The sequence below is a fragment of the Lepus europaeus genome, chromosome 12, assembly GCF_033115175.1.
Source record: "Lepus europaeus isolate LE1 chromosome 12, mLepTim1.pri, whole genome shotgun sequence".
Lineage (NCBI taxonomy): Eukaryota > Metazoa > Chordata > Mammalia > Lagomorpha > Leporidae > Lepus > Lepus europaeus.
In genome coordinates, this window is record NC_084838.1 from 66,967,723 (window position 1) to 66,979,755 (window position 12,033).

Here is a 12,033-nt window from a genome sequence, read left to right on the forward strand (position 1 = left end):
ATGAAGGAGATAAACATCCCATGAGGATTGAAATAGGACAAATTCTCATGCTACTCTTTTATAACTGTGAGTTTACTCTCTACTGAGAGGAAACAGAAATTTGAAATCAAATTCTCTAGCCTACAGCCTGCTAGTTTTTGTTGCCCTGGACTCTTCCATGCCCCACTGGAACTTGCTGCTTATAATTACAGGACACAAGCAATTCTGAACTCACAGTACATTGGGAAAGTAAACCTAATGGGCATGCAAACTGCCAATTGTGGTGTCAGGAAAACTAACTAAGTATATTTCCAATCTTTAAAGCTCAAGTTTTCTGAACTTTGGATTGGCACAGCAGTACAAGGATTTGAGTTTTATGAGGCTGGATGAAAACTTTATATTACTATGAAATGGAAAGAAATAAAGAGTTTTTCTTAAATTACCTACCTATTTTATTTGAAGCCAGATTATTCCCAGTTCTAAAGCTGCGGTTTTAAATCCAGAATACGACCAGGGACCTAGGTGAAATGAGGTGGGAATTTAATGGTAATCAGTCCTCCTTGAAAATATGTTGATGTTCTATGTTGTCAGCAATAGCTGACCACCTAAAGGAGTTTATCTATAGGTTTGCTTGTTAATCTGAAATTCAAATACAGCCACTAAACAGCGTGCCTTTCTATGCATTCACTTTAGTTGTTAAGCGGCACTATTAGAAGCTGGAATGCTTCTGCTGCTGTTAAATATATGCAAATACTTTAAACTCATTCCTCAGTTCAGAAAGCAGCAAATGTAAACCATCCCGTGATTCCTCGTTCTAGTCTCAGCAATGGGAAAGGGGAAATGCTTTTCCTCATAGCCCTCCATTCTCTTTGATATTCCATCACTCACTTTAAAGAAACCTCAACAGAATTCCTTGAAACAAAAGTAACAGCTTCCCAAAGAAAATTCCATACTAATGCAAATTAATAAAAGATACAACAGAACAACTGATATAAAATATGAATAGATGCATGAAATGACACATTAACACTTCTTAGAAATCACAAGTGGACTATCAATAATAGAACATGAGAAGTGACATCCTAATCTTGTCCAAAATAAAGGCCTTTAGCTACTATTTCAAATTTTGGGAACCAGAAATAAGAATGGTATACAAGTTACAAATAACTATAATATAAAGTGAAAATGCCATAAAAGGATAGTGTTATAAGTAGTAGGCATTCAGATATGAGAAAGTCTCCCTCCCCAAACTCTACCCTCCTTAGAAGTTTCCTGGCTGAGTCAACATTTAAGGTAAACTTGAAACATAATTAAGACTTGGCTATAGGGAGTTAAAGATGGGGAAAGGCACTTCATGCAAAGAGAACCTGATCAAAGTCATTAAATAAAGGGGAAGAAAATGTGTAAAGAAAAGTAAGTAGAAATAATTCCTTTGCTTTGTTTATAGACTTAGAGAATATGGCCAGAAGAAATACGTGAGCTTAGAGTCTACTTTTGAGAAAGTGAATGCATTCAGATTACTGAAGAATTTGAACAATACTCTAAGAACTCTGAGGGCAATAGAGTCATTGAAAAAATTTTAGGGACACAGAAGTGATGTAATTCTGATTTGTTTTAGGAGAATTCATCTAGCAACAATATGGACTGCCATAAAGATGAGGATTTACAGAGATCTTGCTTATGTATGTTGGTACTTTCAGGGTATTTGAACTTTATGCTTCAAAAATCTCTAGAATGAGATAAAGAGAATTTTCTGCATTTAATCATTGGGGAACCTCTGGCATTTAACCATTAATACCTCTGTTTTTCCATTTAACATCTAAATTTTCACAGTATCCCACATGGTCAATGTAATATTGAGCAAAAAATCAAAGTTGAGGAAATCATACTATCTGATCCTAAAATATACTACAAAGTTGTTGTAACCAAAAAAGCATGGTACTGGTATAGGAACAGACACACAGACCAGCGGAACAGAATAAAGAGTCCTTTATAGTCAATTCCTTTTTGACAAAATTGCCAACAACACACAAGGTGGAAAGGACATTCTCTTCAATAGTGTTGGGACCATTGAATATACAAGAGAAAAAGAATGAATTTATATACTTATATACAAAAATGAACTCAAAATTGATTAAGACTTAAATAGGAAGTGAAACTGTTACATTTCCAGAAGAAAACATAGGAGGAAAGCTCCATTGTATTAGACTGGACAATGACTTACTCAAGAGATCCTCCATAGCATGGGTAAACAAAAGCAAAAACAGACAAATGAGATTATATCAAACTCAAAAGTTTCTGCACAGTAAAGGAAAAAAAAAACAGAATGAAGAGATAACCTATAAAATGGGAGAAAATATTTGCAAATCATGCATCTGATAAGGGGCTGATATGCAAAATACATAAGGAAATAAAACAACCTAATAGTAGTAAAAGAAGTAACCCAGTTTTAAAAATGGGCAAAAGAACTGAATGGATAGTCTCGAAAGAACACTTGCAAATATTCATCAGCTATATGAAAAAATGTTCAATATTATTAATCATCAAGGACATGCAACTTAAGACCATAATAAGGTATCCCCTCACTCCTATTAGAATGACTGTTATCTAAAGACAAGTATAACATGAGTTGGCGAAATTCTGGACAAAAGGGAATGCTTGAACACTGTTAACAGGAATGTCAATTATTAGAGCCATTACAGAAATCCACAATGCAAATTCCTCAAAAAGGTAAAAATAGAACTACCATATGATCCAGCAATCCTTTCCTGGGTATATATCCAAAAGAAATAAAATCAGTACATTAAAGAAAAAAATCTATATTCCTATGTCTGTTGCATTACTTGCAACAGTCAAGGTATGGAAGAAACTTAAGAGTTCTTCAGTAAAGAAACTGTGGTATACATATACAATAGAATATACTAAAACTTTAAAAAGAACGAAAGCCTCTCCCTTGTGACAAGATGAACCAGGAGGATGTTATGTTAAATGAAAAATACAGGCACAGAAAGACAAATACTTACACTGAGGAGTCTAAAAAAGTTGAACTTGTAGGAAAAGAGTACAATGGTAGTGTCTAGGGTCTGAGGGAGAAGGGCATTTGGAGACAGTAAAGGATGTAAAATTGAAAGCAAAATTTCAGTTGGACGGGAGGACTAGTTAAAAGAGAGCTATTATACAATGTTACCATCATTAAAAACAATTTTTTATATTCTTGAAAATTGCCAGTAAGTGTAGATTTAAGTATTATTAGTAGTACAAAAAAGGCTAAGTATAGGAGATAACATATGTGTTATTTAATTTGGTTTAGTCATTTCATGATGTCTACATATTTCAAAACCCACTGACAATAATAAATACATTCACTTTTCATTTGTCAAATAAAATGTAATCAATTGAAATGTCTTTGGACGCAAGTTACTGCAACTTCAAGATGGTGCTTATAATTACTAAGCTAAGATTTGGATCAATATTTTTTCAAGGTATTCTTTATATTACAACTTCTCTTTTAGTATGGCAATTTTCCTATAGGTCTTTACATTGTAATAAAAGAAATAATCTAACAATAATAAACTTCCCAACAAAAACCAAACCAAAATAAATAATAAAAGAAAATATCATATTGAGCTTGGCTTAGATATTCCTTTTAGTTATCATGTAAGATTGAGTGAGCTCCTTTGGATATATATTTCTTTAAAAATAAAAACAAAAACAGAGGTACACCCAGCCTAACTTTAACTATCTTTTCAAATGGTAAGTGTCCATAAATTTCTTACAAATGTAAGGCAATGAAAATTTTATTAATTTGTTGGAACCAAATTAGACTGTCTTTTCTTAAGAAAAAATTTTGGCAATCTAGGAATACAAGGTGAGTTCCTGAAGCAAGGATCAGCAAAAGCCAAATATACAAAGGGAAAACAAAGCTTCTATGCATTAAAAATAACAATAATAGGGGGAAAAGAAGAGGACAGAAAACAGAGAACTACAAAAATTATGGGAACTTCCATCAGTTTGCTAGTACTGCCATTACGAGGTACCACTAACTGAGTGGCATAAGTGATGATTTGTTATCTCACAAATCTCAAAGCTAGAATCTGATACCCCAGTGTTGGTAGGGTTGGTTTCTTCTGTAGTCTCCTGAGAACAAGACAGAGAATCTATCCCATGCCTCTTGTTCAGCTCCTGGTCATTTATTGGCATTCCCTGGCTTCTTGCTTATCACCCTGATCTTCAATGAATATTAGATGTGTAAATGTGTGTCAGTGGCCACAACCCCTTTCCCACCCCCCACCCCACCCCCCTTTTTTAATAAGGACAATCATCACATTTGATTTGGGACTCACCCTGCTCCAGTATGACTTTAACTAGTTATATCTGCAATGACACCATACCCAAAGTAGGTTACATTTCTTGGTTCTCCAAGTTAGAAATTTAATATGAATTTTTAGGGCACATAATTGATCCTACAAGATATGTGTAAGTGTTCTTCTTGGTAAAGATTAATGAAAATATATGAATTCCAACTCTGGCTGACACAGTATGTATAGGGAGATCCTGAACGTAAATAATTCAGAAAAAAAGCAATTTCTTAGAAGATGTAAGCATCCCAGAATGGACTTTGTTGTGAGGATTTTGAGGATGCTGGCCTATCACCAAAACCTGAGATATGAGCACTAAATACTAACAGAGAGGGACTCCTACTAATATCTGTATTGTATAACTTTAAGCTATATGTGAATTTCTCTTTTATATATTTTGAAACTTGATAATAGAGACATAGAAATTTCAGGCCAAGGAACCATAGAGAATATCTAAAATAAATGTAACCACAATGAGTTCTAAAGTTATCCTTCAAATTTTCTGCCAAGTAGTAATTCTGCATATTATTTCTCCTGTGTAAGTTGCATCATTGTATACTGCTATGGTTTGAGTGTATCTCCCAAGAGTTCACATACTGGAAGCTTGCTTCCCAATGTACTGATATGTTAGGTAATGGAACCTTTAAAAGATGGGGCTTAGAGATAATTAATTGCGTTACTGGAGGCACTGTCCTTTGAAGGAATTAATATAATTCTCATAGGATCCTCATTACTTCTTGAGAGAGGGTTGTTTTAAAGGAGCAAGAGTGGTTCCTCCCTGCTCTCTGGCTTCCATCTTCATGTGATCTCTTACTTTCCTATGTGCTCCCTCCATGATGTCTCACCAAAAGCCAGGCAAATGGAACCATGCAACCTTGGACTTTCAACTTCTGAAACTGTGAGATAAGTAAACCTTTTTTTATACATTACCTAAACTTAGGCAAATTGTTACAGAAATAGAAAATGGACTAATACACTCACTTGGTACTTAAAGCAGTCCTTTTCAAAATAAACCTGCTTAACTTTTCTTTGTCATGGATTTCTTAAATTTATATGACCATAAGATTCACTTCTGCATAACATTTTTAGGGTTGCAATGACCTAATGTTCCTCAAAATACACTTTACATATTGTGGGTATAGTACATACTCTGAGCTTAATGCTGAAAAGATTTCAGTTCAGAGGGGATGAAACTATTTGGTGTAGGCAGCCACAGGCAGTCGCCCCTTTTGTTTACACCTAAACATATGGATGGAGACATCCCGGCACAGACAATTAGGCTAAGGAGATTCCAGGAAGAGGCAGGAAGAACCTTATCTCACTGCTAGACTTCTCACAAGAGATGATGTAGATAATCAGCCACACCTGAAACCAGCATTTATCACCGAGGTGTTTTATTATACCCTTGTAATCTATGATTGATAACATTTTGTGACCTGTTAAAACTTTATCGGGAACTCTTTGTAATCCCAAAAGTCTTTTAGATATGTAAATCCTCTGTGTGCCTTCTTGTGTACAACTGGTCATGTTTAAATACCACTGGACTTGCCTTGATCGGGATTTGTCTTGGCTCCATTCTTGGCGTCCTTGTCCCCACATTCCCACTCTCTGTTTCAGGAAACCCGGTTCTTTGTGCTGCAGACCGGCACACTTTGGAGTCTCAGAAATGACAGAATGGAAAAGCCAGGAATATAGTCTGTTGACTTTTTGTCCTCACTCTTATGTGGCAAATCTGTAGGATGATCCACAGCACGATTTAGGGTTTGTGACGAGTCTCAGTTTCATTACTCAGAAGTTTTGAGAGTTTGGACTGTCATGACACTTTTCTAAACCTCATGTTCCTCACCTAATATTGTTATTTTTCTTTAAATAAACACGTAATAAATATATGCATATATTTACTATTGATATTTCATAATTTCGATGTTAATTTCCTATTGATTCATGATAAGCATCCATTCCTTTGCTTATTTGAGAAGATAAGGCAGGCTAGGTTTAAAATGAAGTCGCTTGAGCTAACTGCATATTGTTTTGCTTCTGTGCAAAATGCTTTGGCTTGCAAAATGCATTTTTTTAAAATAACTGGACTTTAGCTGACCTTGTAACATGTGATGATTGTGCTAATGCTTTCATGAGATAATTGAGCATGTGATAATTATTTTAGGAGCTATGTTAAGTTTTTGGTTATGATGACCCCGTGTTTATGCTTGCTCAAGGTCTTTTGTTCCCTTACTCTGGAAAAACCCTTTATCTTATGAGAATTCGTCATGCTGCGGTTTATCTTGTGATTCTCTGTAATGCTGTGGATGGAGATATGCTAATGTTGTGGTTTTAAATCTTAAATACTCTGTGCGGTTGATGATCGGGGCCTCTCTTCTCGCACTGCACTAGAGGGTGCTGTTGTGCTTAGAGTTGGCCCATCTGCGCAGATGTAATAAACTTCCTCATGCACTTGCATCGATTGGACTGGAATTCGTGTTTCTGGGGTCGGTAGAAGTGTGAGATACCTTTCGGGTGTCTTACATATTGACCATTAGTATATCTTCTTTGGAGACATGTCCAGTCAGATTCTCTGCCCATTTTTCGAATGGGTTATTTGCCTTTTACTATTGAACTCTGAGTTCTTATATATATATTATTACATGCAAATACCTTATAAGATATATGATTTTAAATACTCTACCCACATGATATGTTGCATTTTCACTTTCTTTATGTCATTTGAAACACAAATATTTTTAATTTTGAAGAAGTCCAATTTATTTATTTTTCTTTTTCTTCTCGTGTTTTTACTGTTGTGATTAAGAATGCCTTGCCTAATCCAACTTACTTCTAAGAGTTTTACAGTTTTAGCTTTTATATTTAAATGTATAATCTATTTTAGTTAATTTTTGTGTGTGGTAGATTCCAAACTCATTCTTTTGCATGCAGATATTCAATTGTTTTAGTAACATTTGCTGAAAATACTTTTTTTTCTTTGCATTATCTTGGCCACCTGAAGGAAATCAACTGATGATACATAATCTTATGTCCAGATTTTTCTTTCCTTTTTAAAAAAATGTTATTTATTTGAAAGGCAAACACACACACACACAGAGCACACTTCCATCTGCTTGTTCATGCCCCAAATGGCTGTAATAACTAGGGCTGGGTCAGGATGAAACCAGGAGCCTGGAACTACCTCAGGATCTCCTGCGTGTGTCAGGAGCCCTAGCACTTGGACCATCCTATAGTGCTTTCCCAGGCACATTAGCAGGGAGCTGGATCGGAAATGGAGCAGCTGGCCTCAAACAGGTGCCTGTATGGGATGCTAACATCACAGGCAGCAGCCCAACCTGTAGTTACCACAGTATCAGCCCTATATCTAGATTTTCATTATGTTCCTTTGGTCTATCTATCTATCCTTATGCCAGTGCTACAATGTCTCAATTATTGTAGCTTTACAACCAGTTTTGAAATTGCTAGCTGGTGCCGAGGCTCACTAGGCTAATCCTCCGCCTTGCGGCGCCGGCACACCGGGTTCTAGTCCTGGTCGGGGCACCGGATTCTGTCCCGGTTGCCCCTCTTCCAGGCCAGCTCTCTGCTGTGGCCAGGGAGTGCAGTGGAGGATGGCCCAAGTGCTTGGGTCCTGCACCCCATGGGAGACCAGGATAAGCACCTGGCTCCTGCCATCGGATCAGCGCGGTGCGCTGGCCGCAGCGCACCAGCCGCGGCGGCCATTGGAGGGTGAACCAATGGCAAAGGAAGACCTTTCTCTCTGTCTCTTTCACTGCCCACTCTGCCTGTCAAAAAAAGAAAAAAGAAATTGCTAAGTATGTGATTTTCTGCTTTGCTATTCTTTATCAAGATTTTTTGTCTTTTCTTGTCCCTTGCATTTCTATATAAATTTGGGATCAATTTAATTTATAAAAAATCCCAGCTCAGATTTTGGTAGTAATTTCACTGAATCAGTAAATAAATTTTATTATCTCCATAGTAAGCCTTATAATCCATGAACATGGTATATCTTTCTACTTACTTGGTATGTCTTTTTAACTTGGCAGTCTTTTTTATTCCTTTCAACAATAGTCTTTAATTCTCAGAATTTCTCTTGCTAGATATATGTCAAGTTATTTTGTTCTTCTCCATAATATTGAAAAATAGTTATTTTCTTAATTTCTCTTGCTGCAATCTTTTTGAACTTATTTACTAGTTCAAACAGCTTTTTTTTTAACAGATTTTTCAGGCTTACTTACATACAAAATCATGTTATCTGTGAATACAGATAATTTTATCTCTTTATTTCCAATCTGGATTCTTTTTCATGCTTTATAATCCTGGATAGAATCTATAGTACAATGTTAATGAGGTCTTTCCCTATTAAAAGTGTGAGGTTAGCTATGGAGTTCTTTCATAGATATCCTTTATGATATTGAAAAATTTCTAGCATGTATTATTTTCATAAGAGAAATTACATAAAAATAAATACACAGATGAATATTTGATGAATCAACTTGGATACCATGGCTTCCCATTCTCAAAGCAATCTTACAGCATCCTGAATCTCAAACAAGGAATCATTCAAATCAGCCCATTTTGAAAAAGCAAATTTTTTTAAGTCTTTAATTTTACTCAATTTTGTATTATTCTTTCTGACCAACCCTGTTACCTCTTTTACTCATCTTTTATCAGATCTTCATTCTGGCTGTAATAATTTTAATGATATAATTTATCATTAATGATGGCTCTAATGCTTATACCTAGCTGTTTCTTTCACTTCATCTATTACCGAATTCTGATAAGCTCTAGGTGATGATCCATGGCAGTTTCTTTAGAGAACAGAAGTAGTAGCCATTAATGAGGCTTAGGCATTTCAGGAATTGATGAAAATTTGATCAAATGAAAACCTCAAGAAGACTATCTTCCAGGAGTTACTTACATCCTCTACTGATAAGACAATTAAGTAATAGAAAAGTTTAACTCATGAGAAACATGAAGATATCATACTGCTCATTTTAAGTGAAATTTGTCCCTAAAAATATCTGTTTCTATAAGGAATGGAAGGTAAAAGTACTGCTGGATCAACTAAATTGCCTAAGGTGAATTGAATAAATCATGTTTGTGTGGGCATGTGTATTTATGTGTGTGTATTTTTCCCTCTCTTGCTTTTTTTTTTAAAGATTTATTTATCTGAAAGTCAATTACATCTTTACTTAATATATACTAAATTGATCTTCTGTATATGAAGAGAATTGAAAATGAATCTTGATGCGAATGGAATGGGAGAGGGAGCGGGAGATGGGAGGGTTGTGGGTGGGAGGGAAGTAATTGGGGGGGGGGAAGCCACTGTACTTTGGAAATTTATATTTATTAAATAAAAGTTAAAAAAAAAGAAAAAAAGAAAGTCAATTACAAAGAGAGAGGAGAGGCAGAGAGAGAGAGAGAGAGAGAGAGAGAGAGAGAGAGAGAGGTCTTCCATCTGATGGTTCACTCCCCAGTTGGCTGCAACGGCCAGAGCTGTGCCGATCTGAAGCCAGGAGCCAGGATCTTCTTCTGGGTCTCCCATATGGGTGCAGTGGCCCCAGGATTTGGGCCATACTCTACTACTTTCCCAGGCCATAACAGAGAGCTGGATTGGAAGTGAAGCAGTCTTGAACTGGTGCCATATGGGATGCCCGCGCTTCGGGCCAGGGCATTAACCCACTGCACCACAGCACCAGCCCCCTCTCTGTGCTTTTGTAATTATAATCTTTTTTTTTTTTTTGACAGGCAGAGTGGATAGTTAGAGAGAAACAGAGAGAAAGGTCTTCCTTTTTGCCGTTGGTTCACCCTCCAATGGCCGCTGCGGCCAGCGCATCATGCTGATCCGAAGCCAGGAGCCAGGTGCTTCTCCTGGTCTCCCATGCGGGTGCAGGGCCCAAGCACTTGGGCCATCCTCCACTGCCTTCCCGGGCCATAGCAGAGAGCCGGCTGGAAGAGGGGCAACCGGGATAGAATCTGGTGCCCCAACCGGGACTAGAACCCGGTGTCTCGGCGCCGCAAGGTGGAGGATTAGCCTGTTAAGTCACGGTGCTGGCTATAATCTTTTCAATATTACCACTAACTTAGCTAACATTCTATTAAGTAAGGAGAACCTACATTTTTCATATATCAAGTCCTATTTGAAATGAGAAAATGTAAATATTTTGCAAAGTTTATTGGGATGAGTCAAAAACAGCTCCAAATGAAATATCTTGGCATTGGGAGTTTAGAGAAGAGGGCAGGGGATAACTATATCCTTAGCTTAAACATGTTTTTCTTCTTAAACTAAATATTAGAGCTTTGTGAGAGGTCTATACCAAATCATAAAGTAATACATTTTTTTTTTGTTTTTTGTTTTTCTGGATTGCTCACTAAGAGTGAAGTAAAGCCTTAAGCAGTTTTTGGAGAATTACATTTGAAGCTTGAAGCAACAAAATACGAATTAAAATCCTTAGGATAGGCATTAGAGCAGATAACAAATTTCACCTTCTAAATTTTGCCCTAGCCAAAAAGATTAGTAATTACATCTAGCAAGGGGGCTTCCTTCCAAGCAAGTCATGCAACCTTCCAATTATTAGATAATACAGAAAAAGAAATAGCTTTGCAAAATTAGCATTACTTTTTTCTAAATAAAAACAAAAATCATCCTTTAATTTGCTGTCTAGAAAACCCCCAGCCAACAAAATAATTAGCTAAGAAAAAGTAACTGGGAGGAGATAGTTGAACATAATTGTGCCAGACATGCAATGATAGCAATCCTAATTTATATTCAATACAAGAACACAGTTGTGTCTTCTGTGTTATAGATACAGGCTCGATCAGCAAAGTAAAAAGCCAAAAAAAAAACGATGCCTTCAAGATGGATTGGAATATTTCTTTTTTTAAGGTAAGAATAAGGATTCACAAGCAATTCATCCTTGGATACAATTCAGAGAGCTTATGAAATTGGATAATAAGGACATTATATTATCATTTCACTAAATATAACAAATTATTTTCTTTAATTATGAGCTGAAAAAAATAACCCACAGAAGTATTAACAAAAGCTAATACCATGAGCAGAACTGAAGAATTTTGTCATACCATGTTATATTTGCAGATGTCCTAAAATATTCTAATTTACTACTTTGAAATTTTAGTAGCTGTGAGGCATGGGTTAGATTTTTTTTTGTGTGAAACATTAATGAAGAAGTACAAGTAATATACACTGCAAATTTAGTTTTTAGGTCTATCTTGGTAACAATTACAATGTAGTTTTTATGATTTTATGTATTTACTTTTATTAATTAAAAATATTTATCTGAGAAGATGTCTTAGTATTACCAGACTGCCAAGGGGTCCATAAGCACACATTAAAAAAAAAGGAAGCTATTTTTAGGGGGTATTTATCTGGACAATCGCAATATGCCCCATGTTCCACCTTTGGTTGGCAGTATGCATCTGCTCTACCTTGTATCTCTTTGTATCTCTCCTTTAAAACTTTTAGGAGATGTTAACCAAGGATTGCCCAGCTAATTAAGGATCGGACTCAAGATCCTGGGTCTGTTTTTATCTGAGAAGATGCTCTCAGAATTTCAAAAAACAAAAATTTACTTTGGCTTACCCAAAGGGCAAAATGAGTAGCTGATAACACAGTGTAAGAGACACAGCACCCTCAGAAGGCAGATGGGAAAGCTTTGATTCTGCACCTCCAACA

General features: G+C 36.1%; 1 long non-coding RNA gene across 1 annotated transcript in view; it reads right to left on the reverse strand.

The window, feature by feature from the left end:
* Positions 1-426: 426 nt before the first annotated feature.
* The window catches only part of LOC133771885 (uncharacterized), a 423,974-nt gene continuing 412,367 nt past the window's right edge, over positions 427-12,033 (reverse strand). The window contains exon 5 of the long non-coding RNA XR_009867647.1: positions 427-497. This is a non-coding gene — a long non-coding RNA (uncharacterized LOC133771885). The remainder of the gene's footprint in view (positions 498-12,033) is intronic.